The following is a 12,716-nucleotide window of genomic DNA, read 5'->3' on the forward strand; positions in this document are numbered from 1 at the left end:
GAGTGGTACTGTTGACTGTCCTGGATTTCTCAGTAGCATTTAGTAACTTCAGCCAGGGTATCTTTTTGGACAACCTAGCCAGGTTGGGAGGGATTGTGTGACTCTGTTTTGCGGTGGCTTCAGTCCTTCCCAGAGGATTGGTTCTAGAAGGTAGAGCTAGGAAACGGCTGCTTCAAGGTGACACATCTACATCAGGTGTGTGGAACCTTTGGCCCTCCAGATGATGCTGAACTGTAACTCCCATCAGCCCCAGCAAGCATGGCCAATGGGAGTTGTAGTTCAGCAACATCTGGACAGCCAACGGTTCTATACATGCAAATGGGTGAGGCTATTTGGAGATTTGGGGTGGGGTATCATTCAGGATGGATGTGACGCTTGGAAAGCACGCCTCTTGCTTCTGATCCCAGAAAGGCAGTGCAAGTTCTGAACTAGTGTTTGGCTTTCCCCAGGCACCTGGTTGGCCACTGTGAGAACAGGATGCTGGACTAGATGGGCCACTGGCCTGATCCAGCAGGCTCTTCTTATGAGTTTGGAGCTGGATAATGGTGAAGAAACAAAAGTTTAATCCTCCAAACAAGATGGGGTGTACTATTGGTTGGGGGGGGGGGTTCTGGTGATCTAGGAGTAGGTGTACAACCTATTTTGGATGGAGTTGCACTCCCTCTCCCCCTGCAAAAAAACCACTTTGCAGCTTGGGGGTGCTTCTGGATCATAAATGAGTGCTGCTCACGGATGATTAGCAGCAAGTTGTGGTCATGGGAGTGTTTTATGCCAGTGTTGCCAAGTGTGTCAGCTGTGCTCTTTCTTGGGGAAGCTGAGCCTGGGGCCTCAGTCATTCATGGTGGAATCACTTCCAGGGTAGACTGCAGTAATGCACTGTATATGGGTCTGCCCTTGAATACAGTTCTGAAGTCCTGCTTGAGGTGCACACGCTGCCAAGGGAGGTTCATTGGATCCCATTACTCCTGGCTTTTAAGCAGGCAGGTAAGACCTACCCTTTCCACTTGGCTTATTTTTTTTCCTGCTGCTGCTGCCTTTTAAAGAAGCAGCCTGACTGCTGGTGTTTTGAACAGGGTTATAGTTTGCTGGGCTGTTTTTACGTTAATTTTTAACATGCTTACTTGTAATTTTTTTTTACTTCAGTGTTATTGTTTGCTAACTTGAATATTTTGATAAGCAGGATAATTGAGAATAGGGATGGAAGAGAAATTTGATTCAGTCTGCATTTAAAGCTGAATCTATCAGCTTTGCACTTTTTGAAATGTGAGAATGAAAATACAGCCATCCTTTGAAATATTCACTTATCTAAATTTTGCAGTGCAGTTCACCAACCAAATAATGTTTACAAAAATGCATTTAGTGCGGGAAAATGTGCATAAAAATGGATACATTACTGAATATAACATGCAAAAAATGTATTATATTAGGAGAAATGGCTTGCAAAGTTGTATACATTAGTTAAAACTGCATGCAAAAATGTGTTTATTAGGAGAAATTTGCATTAAAATGCTGAAGGGTTTTCATGATAATTAAAAAAAGAAATTCACAAATTGCTGCAGAAATGTGGAGAACCGAATTTAAGACTGGAAAAATGAAAAACTTGAGAGAACTGAAATTGACAGATCCTTCCAACCCTAATTGAGAACAATGCACATTTCTTTTTTACAAGTGGGACCTGCAACAAAAAATTGCAGTGCGGAGTGCTCCTAATCATGGTTTCAGCTAGCCAGCCAGCCAGCCAGCCATGCCCTCTTCCTAGATGCTCCATTCCATTTCCCCCTCTCCCTCTGTTTTCCGTCTCTCCTCCCCCCAATCCAATAGTATTCTATACTCACTGAACATGCTCGTTCCTTATTGGGCTGTTTCTTGGGGGGGGGGCTGCCTTAAGATTTATTATTATTATTAATTATTATTATTATTATTATTATTATTATTAAACCCTTGGAGTTTCCCTAAGCATGCTGATACCTCTCGGAGCATGCTTGCTGATACCTGCATATGCTCCACCTTCTCCATGTTTACCAAGGATAATCTCTAATTTCTGAGGCAAAGGCAAAGGGCTCTTCCACACGAACCCCTGAGCTGAGATGCAGGCAAAGGGCTCTTTAAGACAAATACAGTGTGTACTACAGGGGAACCATAGGAAGATACTGGCAGTGGCTGTCCTGGTTTCAGGTTGGGGATGTTCCGAGCCCTACCTGGAGATGCCAGGGATTGAACCTGGGACCTTCTACATGCTGGTGCACTCAAGTGCAATTTCTTTACAATGGAGAGTCAGAGTATACGTTGATGAGTCCTTTGGCAGCTGGTGCAGGAACAAGTCAGTGGGCGGATCAAATCTTACCAGTCCTTCAATCCCTGCTCACTTCAAAATATGGCCCCGTCTAATGGGTGCTCGTGGGTCTACACAGGAGTTTGAGCATGGACAGTAAGCTGTCTTAGGGTGAAAGTCCTGGCCCTACTGAGTTCAAACTTTCAATTGAATTCACAGCCGAGCTGAGCATAGGGAATCCGCACAGCCAGAGTTGTTCTGCACTGTGGATGCTGTTCAACAGGCGGCACTGTTGGTATGACTCTAATGCCGATCAGTGCCAGATTGTTTTGTGGGAGCAAAAGAGGATGCCACTTTATGCTTGTTATTAAATCATGGTTCGTGTGTGAACCTCGCAATTTTATGAAGCCTACAAAAAGAGGATGAGCAGAACAGTCTTCTTCACAGAGCTGCTTCAGGCACAGAGAGAGAGAGGAGATACTCATCTGAGGCAGGATCATTGACTAAAGTGAGTTCTTTGCATCCTGGAGTGTTGGGACTCTACCACCCATAAGGAATCAACGGAAATCATTCACAAGACAACGTTAGTTCCTGACTTTTATTTTCTATATTCACTGAGACAGCCAGGGGAGTTTCTGGAATGACTCCAGAGGCAAGGCTGCTGTTCTGGAATTGTAGATGATTTGGACAATGCAAATATATTTCCTAACTTTACTAGAGTTTCCCTTTTTTATAGGATTTTATATTCTGTCGTCCATCCCTCCCCTGAGATTTTCTTGCTTATTTCCCTTCTGTTGCAATCTGTTCATCTCGTCTTCATTCCTAGCTGCTTTTTAAATTACTGCTCAGTTGTCGTCATCATTCATTATTATTTTTCTTTATAATTATTCCATTTCACAGTCTAAGCCTGTTCAGTTTGAAAGGGGTTTAGGAAAGGTTCTAATAATGTATGACTTTGGTTGGTACGAATTTGCTTTAGTGTCCATTATCAGTTTGCTACTTGTAAAATCAAGTACTAAAGACACCAAAATGGGTGTCTGCATGGATGAATAGAGACAGATAAAGTGGGGACAGCATTTTGCATGATGAACTTCAATATGCATAGATATTTATTTGTGAAGATTTATAACTTGCCTTTCCAAGACTATCTTTTAAAAAAAATTTAAGGTAGTTTAATGATTAGTAGTAACTAGTTACTTTTTTGATGACACTTAAGAGGAACTGGGAAAGTTTGAAAACTTATGAGTGCCAGAGCGGCATAGTGAAGAGAATATAAGATTTGGTTCACAGGGACCCTGGCTCAAATCTTTACTTAGCTGTGAACTCAGAGAGTATCTGCCGGTTACCCAGACTGACCTACCTCCCAGGATCGCTGTGAGGATAAAATGGTATGTGGGGTGTGTTTGGGGGGGAGAGAATTCCCTGTGTACATGGCTCTGAGCTCCTTGGTTGAAATTCAGAATCCGTAGGAACATAGTAAACTACCTTAGACCGAGTCTGGCTAATGGCCCATGTAGCTCAGCGTTGTGTACCCCAGTTTTGAGAGCAGTACTTCAGGGTTTCAAGCAGGGAATCTTCCCAGCCCTACCTGTTGATGCTGGAGATTGAACCTGGGACATTCTTCATGCACAGAAGATACTCTACCACTGAGCCACGACTCTTACCTTATGCAAATGTAGTAAAATGAAGGAGAGTGTCACTAACTGATCTTCTGTCTTCTCTTCTTTCCTTACACCACTGCCCCTTGTGATTAGGACTGTGACATGGTTAGGCTTTTGCTCTTATTATTCCTGCTGATGTTCGTTGATCAAAATGGGACTTTTGGAAAACCTGTTCATGGGGACATCAGATCCATTCTGCAGGTTGATTTCTCAGGTATGGTTTGCATTCTATGTGTCTGTCTGCCTGCCTGCCATACCTCTTCACTGACTCTCTGGAACTGTTCCCAGGTTGCTGATGCTCTATTCTCATGACCATTTGAAGCTGTGGCAGCCGCTAAATGAAAGCTCTCTCACCACTGAATTCAGCTGATCATGCACTGGCAGTGGCTTTGGGCATATCCGCCTGACCATATGGGGCTAGCCCAAAGTGGAAGCCATTTCTCCATGCCTGCCGGCAGATGCACACGGCTGTCCCATCACAGGTTGCAGGGGCTGGAATTCATCACAGGTTGGCCTAATCTCTAAAGCAGATTTCTCCAGCTGGGAGGGAGGGAGGGATCTGAGCCCTGACTCCCAAAGTGTCTTCTCCTTCCATATCTTGAGGTCGTAGTGGATAGCTCGATAAAGATGTCGACCCAGTGTGTTGCAGCTGTAAAAAAAGGCAAATTCCATGCTAGGGGTCATTAAGGAACGGACTGACAATAAAATTGTCGATATCATAATGCCGTTATATAAACCTATGATGTGGCCACATTTGGAATTCTATGTACAGTTCTGGTCGCCTCCTCAAAAAAGTTATTGTAGAGTTGGGAAAGATTCAGAAAAGAGCAACCAAAAATGATCAAGGAGGTGGAGCGACTCCCCTATGAGGAAAGATCGCAACATTTGGGGCTTTTTAGTTTAGAGAAGAGGTAAGAGAGGTGACATGATAGAAGTGTATACAACTATACCTGGTGTGGAGAAAGTGGATGGAGAAAAGTTTTTCTCCCTCTCCCATAACGCTAGAACTCGTGGACATCCTATGAATTTGAATGTTGGAAGACTGAGGACGGACAAAAAGAAAGAGCTTCTTCACACAGCGCATAGTAAAGTATGGAATTTGCTCCCACAAGAGGTAGTGATGACTACCAACTTGGATGGTTTTCAAAGAGGATCAGACAAATACATAGGCTATCAGTGGCCACTAGCCATGATGGCTCTGTTCTGTGTCCACTGTTGGAGGCAGTATGCTTCGGAATACTAGTTGCTGGAAGCCACAGGAGGGGAGAGTGCTCTTGTGCTGAGGTCCTTCTTGCAGACTTCCCATAGGCATCTGGTTGGTCGCTGTGAGAACAGGATGCTACACTAGAAGGGCTGCTAGACTGATCCAGCAGGATCCTCTTATGTCCCAGAAGATTCTTCAATTATTACCTCCAGTGGCGATGAGAAACCCATACTTGGCCAACTATTTTACATAACAAGGCCAGACCTGTCTGGCAGGCTTGCTCACGTAAACTGTTCTTCTCTTGCCCAGGCCTCAACATTACAACCACAGATTCATTGAATTAGTAGGGACCTTGATGTCATCCAGCTCAGTTCCCAATCCCATTACAGACTGACTGATTGTCGACTTTCTCCTAGATTCAACAGACTCCGCCAACGACTTGCATGCCAAGAGGAATTCCTACCACACTGCCAGAGACCGTGAGGTTCTCAACCCAGCGGACCCATCCAGCCTTTGCTATCTTATCCAAGAGAGCGATGTGGAGAGTCAGATCACTTGCAGGCTCCGTTTCACCAGGAGCAAATTTAATTTCAACCCTTTTGGACTGCGATTTGGGAAACGGCAGGGAGACAGGTTGGCGAGTGATGCCAGAAACCTGGGTTCCCAGAGCCGCAGCGAAATACTGCAGGTTCTGCTGAAGCCCAAACTCAACAGGATGATGGGTCAGTGTGGGGACACTTGGGGAGACGTTTGTTAAGTTTTCCAAACAGACCCATTCAAAGGGCACATGGCCAACCATTTGTAACCCTAATAATTGGGCTGGGGAAACAATTTCAGGCAGCCACTAAGAGCCTAGTATTCAAGCAGGGGGATAATCACAATAAAACCCCGCTTAAAACCAACAAATTGGGTAAACTGCAAATTCTGGCCTAAGAATATATAATCTAGAATATACTAGGCCCCAGCTGATGCTGTTAAACCACTTCTGCTTTAAAAAAAAAATCTTATACTTCTGCCTGGGTGCCTCTTCCTATGAAAGACAAGATTTATTATTTTCATAGAGGAAGGCCTTAAAAGCAAAGTCCTTCTAAATCACATGCCGTATTTTCTTTGCGAAGGGGATTATCGTCTGTTTTTAAAATAGACTGACTGCCTCTCATCATATGTAAAGTGCTCCTGAAGAAGACACTCTACTTGGGTGGCTCTTTATGGATCACCCAAAAAGAGGAAATGCATTCCCACCGATGTGCACAACATTTGAATGTGCTAATTTATAGGCAGATATGCACATTTAGAAGGGGGGAACTACTGTGATTTAGAAAGAAATGCAATACCTCTCAATATAGTGGGTGCACACAGGCCAGGGTCTTCCCCACTATGGTCAGAAGTACTGAATTTCCCTATAAACCAACTGTTGACAGGCAACTGTCTTCAATAAAGCAGGACATATGGTCATTCTATATTCTCTTATTTTATTCTTTTTATGGTTTCTTTTTCTCTGTTGAGGGGTATATGACATTTATGAACCTGCATTAGTGAATTAAGGCCATATCCGCACCACGGGTTGTAGTCCTCTAACTTTTACTCAGAGTAGACCCATTGAAATTAATGACATGACTACCTTTATTTATTTATTATTTGATTTATATCCCGTTCTTCCTCCCAGCAGGAGCCCAGCTCTGTTAATTTCAATGGGTCTACTCTGAGTAAAGGTTTGTTGCAAACAACCCCATACATTTAAAGCACTATTATACCACTTCAAACAGTCATGGCTTCCCACAAAGAATCCTGGAAACGGTAGTTTCTTAAGGATGCTGAGAGCTATTAGGAGACTCCTATTCTCTTCACAGAGCTACACTTCCCAGAGTGCCCTGGGAAGATGGATGGGAACTCTAGGAATTGTAGCTCTGTGAGGGGAATAAAGGTAAAGGTGTCCCCGCACTTGTAGTGCGAGTCGTTTCCGACTCTTAGGGTGATATCTTGCGACGTTTACTAGGCAGACCGTATATATGGGGTGGGATTGCCAGTTCCTTCCCCGGCCTTTCTTTACCCCCCAGCATATGCCAGGTACTCATTTTACCGACCACGGATGGATGGAAGGCTGAGTGGACCTCGACCCCTTTTACCAGAGATTCATCTTCCTCCTTCCGTTGGAATCGAACTCCGGCCACGAGCAGAGCTTCGGCTGCGTTACCGCCGCTTACCACTCTGCGCCACAGAGGATCCTGTGAGGGGAATAGGGGTCTCCTAATAACTCTCAGCACCCTTAAGAAACTACAGTTCCCAGGATTCTTTGAGGGAAGCCATGACTGTTTGAAATGGTATAATAATGTTGTAAAGATATGGTGCAGATGTGGGCCTAGGTTCAAAATGAGTGGGGAAGAGATCTCACTCCCTTTTGACCCCATTTACTAAGTATCCCCAGGCGTACAATAATCTACTATGTTTTTGTAAATTTGGACTAATTCTTGCTGAGGTGATAAACCTGTATATGGGTTGTACAACATCAGACTGCATGTGGAAAATTATGTGATAGAACACTCTCAGTTGCATTTAGACATGGCGCTTCTTGCATTAGTTTTACAGATTATAATGGTAGTGCTTCTGTCCCAACTTCCTTTCAAACTGCAGTACCAGGAATCATGGCTTTTCGACCAATATACTGCCCTGTTGCAATGAATGTCTGTCACACTGCTGCAGCAAACAACAACTAGTTTCCATTGCTCACCTGTTATGCACATGTGCACTGTAGCTCCCCCATAATTCAGTGCCCAAGTGTATCTTGCCATGTCTCTTTGTGAGCTTTCTTCCTTTTGCTTCAAAATTTTTGTGGGGTGGGGTGCTGTTACCTGCACCTATACTGGAATATGCTGGAATACCAGCACAATTTTTGTGTGGTTAAAAAAGAGGATAGGACACCACAGAACTCCCACAATTTCCCAGATATTAGGGTTTACAAACGGAATATTTCTGGAATCATTTATCATGGAATTAAGTGCTAAAATTTGACTATATTCTGTTAGATTTCCGGAACAGGCTTGCTTGTTCTGTGAAAGACCAAAACAAAAATGGAACAGTTATGAGGTAAGGATTAAAGGTTTAATCAGGAAAACAGATTAAACAGCTGTACGAAAGCACCTATATAAAACTCATATATAGTAAGAAACTCTTAGAGATCTTTTTCTCAGCAGATCAGGTAGACATTTAGAAATAATGAAAACTGGTCAACCATGTCAGAAAGCTAAGCTAGAATCCTTCTCTGTGGCACCTAGTTTCCAGAATGGAGGACATTATTTTGGAAGGAGGAACATTCATCCAGAGTCTGCAACAGTGTAATCAAAACACAGTTTGCCACCAGGACCTCCTCCTCCTCCTCCATCATTTATCACTGCCAAAGACCAGCACTATACTTACCACCTCAGTGACAATTAGGCCCCGTACAACCAACCTGCAAGTCAGTTGTTTTTGTCATGATGCTTTTTCATGGGCTATTTGGCACATCGGTTGCACATTCCTCTGTTTTTGTTTTCTACCAATAAAATGTAGCTGTATTGAAACATTGATATATGAAAACAGCCAGTGTTGTGAATAATTTTCATCTACAGTAAAACAAGGGGAATCCTAATTTCCCTATTAATGGTGTGTGTACTTGCTCTTCTCTGACTTATGCCTTAATTCTACAAACATAAATTGCCTTATACCGAGTCAGATCATTGGTCCATCAAGCTTAGTATTGTCTACACTGGCTGGCAGCAGTTCTCTAGGGTTTAAGGCACGAGATTTTTCCTAGCCTGATCTGGAGATGCTATGAAGTGAACCTGGGACCTTTACTTGCAAAGCATATGCTTTACCACTGAGCCAAAGATCTTCCTTCTTATTCTTTTAAGTACAAATGTATTTTTTCCTCTAGTTCTATTTTTATCTGACCAGGAGATTGTCACTGACCAATAAAGTGTTTGCGTGTCCTTTTTATCTGCAATGACCATGACAGAAATTAACCATTGTTGGGGTTGGACAGGCCTTTAAAGGCAGGGCCACAGAGAGGATTTATGGATTGTGCAGCAAATGACTCATATCATACTTCTAAGGCTGTCAGTTTTCCTCTCTGCTTCATATAGTAGTGGATATTAGTTAAATACATTTTAATTTATAACAATATTTAGAAAGCACCTACTTATTAAAAAATGGCAATGTACAATAAAATTGTTAGAACATCATAGGATTATAAAAAACAGAACTAATGACCAACCCTACAGCAAATTAATGATCTAACAATGCCTGTGAAACAAGTATGTTTTCAACAGGCAGCAGAACAGCAAAATTGTAGGTGCTGGTTGGATTTCAATAGGAACAGTGCCACTACCTTAGGTCACATAGAAACTAAACGAACAGTCAAGAGGGCTTCTCCAGATCATTGCAGTGACTGGGACAGCGTATAAGTCCATTTAAGGCTTTGTATACTAATACCTTGAACTTAGCTCAGTAATATACTAGCAGCCAGTACAGAGCTTTCAACATCAGTGTAATATGTTGATATAGACCTTCACTGACTAAAGGACAGGCTGCAGCATTCTGCGCTGGCTGCACTTTCCAAACCAGTCTCTAGGGCAATCCCATTTAGAACACAGTAGTCCAGCCTAGAGGTTATCAAGGTCCTCACCACTGTGGCAAAGTTATCTCTGTTTAGGAATGGCCGTAGTAGGTACACCACTGAAGCTGGAAGAAAGCACTCTTAACCACCGAGGACACCTGTGCCTCCAGTGACAGTGATAGATCCAAGACTATCCTCAAGCTGTGCACCTGCTTCTCAAGGGAGAGTGCAACCATGTCAAAACTGGCAACCTGAGAAACCGCTCACCTACACAGCATTTTTCAGCATGCGGCAAAATATCAGAATTGTGGGTGCCTGTTTGATTTCAGTGGGAAGAGCGTTCCAAAGTACTGGTGCCAGTGCGCTAATGCATATAAACTACATAGATTTGAGATAACAGTGGGACAATCAGGAGGGCTTCTCCAGATGATCGCAGTGATCTGGCCAGTATATAAAAGGCAAGATGGTCCTTCAGGTAATCTGGTCCTAGATTGTTCAAGGTGTTATGCAGACAGTAATACCTTAGCTCGGTAATGTGCTGGGCAGCCAGTGCAGAATTTTCAGCACTGGTGTAATATGCTGAAGTGGAAGCCAAATCCACGCTACAGCATTCTGCACTAGCTGCAATTTCTGAACCAACCTCAAGGGTAGCCCCATGTAGGACTCATCATAGTAGTGCAGCTTATAGGTTACCAAGGCCTGCACCACTGAGGCCAAGTTATCCTTGTCTAGGAATGGCTGTAACTGGTGCACCACCCAAAGTTGGAAGAAAACACTCTTAGCCACTGAAGACACCTGTGGCTCTAGTGGACAATGATGGGTGCAAGAGTACTCCCAAGCTACACACTTGCTCCTTCAGGGAGGTGACACAACCAGGCAATTTATTGGGGCTGGTGATGCAGATGGGGTAAAGACAATCAGACGTGAACCTAGTACCGCATTGCTTACTCATGCGGAAGCCTGCTTCTGCCCACAGATCTGCCTTCCTGCATGGGAGTGATGGATGATGGATCTGTGAAGCCTTGCACTAACAGAAAGCAACAGATCTTTGAAATACAAGTGTTTGGAAGCATTAGTTCTGCACATCTACTCACCGGCCTCCAACAAACACTCCAAGACAATGCAGGTTCACTTTTGTATGGAGTTGCCAGGGAGGACATACAGAGAAGGAAAGCTGGAATGGCCCTCGATACGGAGCAAGCAAGCCTGATTTGTGCCAAGGAAAAATGGGTAACACTGTTCTGCAAACAGTCCCGCATTCGTCATTTCCCCCAATGAAGCCGAGAGAAAACCCTACTCTAACAAAAGAAGTTCTATGTAGTTCTGTCCCTCATTATTTGATAAAGATACTGCAAAACAAGCACCTTCTGTTTCGGCAGAACAAGGAATTGACAACAGAAACGTATTCTAGAAATTAAGCTATTGAGGGTTTCTGTCTCCTTTTAGATTCTCTCTTAATGGGGTTTTACAAAAGCAGGCTTTCCGGTTTTTTTCTTTCTCCTCTCCAGATTCTGGTTGTTGTTTTTCCTTTTGTGAATTCATTTTGCTTCTTTTTTGGTGGTCTATTGAATGCAGTGGAGGGAAAAACATGTCTTACAGCAAACTTGTGGTTGGGGATAATGCTACACAGAGAAGCCAAAGCACCGCTGTTAGGCTATTAATGGCTACTAGCATGAGGTCTATGCTTTACCTCCACTGTTGGGAGGCAGTGCGTCTCTGCATCCCAGTCCCCGAGATGCACAGGTGAGACAAGTGCTGCTGCACTCAAGGTTCTTTGCAGGCTTCCCATAGACACCCGGTTGGCCACTGTAAGAACATGATGGGCTGCTCCAGCAGGCTTTTCTTACACACTATTATACAGCCACGAGAGTGGCTGGATTTACTCAGCACCCACAAAGTCTGGGGATTCCATTCAGCTCCGAATGAGATGTTAATAACTTTGTTAAGAGCTACAAGGGTTCAGAAGGCACAGGGAAGGGCCATAGCCCAGCGGCAGACCAGCTGCTTTGCATGCAGAAAGGCCAGGTTGAATTCCCTGCATCTCCAGGTAGATCTGGAAGACAGCCTGAAACTCTCGAGAGCCACTGCCAGTCAGTGTAGACAGACCAATGGTCTGACTCCGAACAAGGCAGCTTCCCATGGCCCTGAAGAGGTTGGGGAACTTGTAGCCCTTCAGTTGTTGTTGGACTCCAAATCCCCTCCGCCATAGCCAGGGTGGCCAATGGTCAAGGATGATGGCCGGGTTGTAGTTCATCAACATCAGGAGGGCCACAGGCTCCCCACTCCAGTCCTAGAATGACAGCCAAATAAGGGCAGACAGGACCCTAATTGTAGTAAGGGGTCACAGCATCTGGAAGGCCCAGGTTTCCTCTGTTCCTGAGCTAGAGGAAACTCGCCTTGGGAGGTTTAGGCGACTTAATATCCTGTGGAAGACAAAATCGCTTTCTTTAGCACTTGTGTTAATTTTGAATTGTGGTGTTCCTTAAAAGGTTTATGAGAAAAGGAATTAGGAACCCCTAAGGGGGTAAAGCAAACCCAAACGTAGCTTGAGGACAGAACATGCTCAGTGGGCATGGTATGATGACTGTTGGGGGGTGGAAAGGAAAAATTGGAATGTATCCTGAGCAAGGATACAGCTGGCATCCTGACGAAGGGAACTCTATGCTGCTTTTTTTTTTAGGTCTCACTTGTAGATTCTAATGTTCACTGTCTTACCATGAGGAAAGAGGAGAAAGCAGACAGCTTGATGAGCTGTCAACATCTAGCGCATTGTATTCCAGTAAAGCTGTCCTCTCCTTCCCACAGAGCTACTGAACCATCTTGATTTCAATGGCTCTGCTGAGTATGACTTAGATACAACCCTATATAAAAATAGAAAATGAGTAAATGGTACTGCCTTCAAGCTGATTCCGACTTATGGCAACCCTATGAATTCATGAGGCTGAGAGGCAGTGACTGGCCCAAGGTCACCCAGCAAGCTTCATGGCT

The sequence above is a fragment of the Rhineura floridana genome, chromosome 8 (genome assembly GCF_030035675.1).
Source record: "Rhineura floridana isolate rRhiFlo1 chromosome 8, rRhiFlo1.hap2, whole genome shotgun sequence".
Classification (NCBI taxonomy): Eukaryota; Metazoa; Chordata; class Lepidosauria; order Squamata; family Rhineuridae; genus Rhineura; species Rhineura floridana.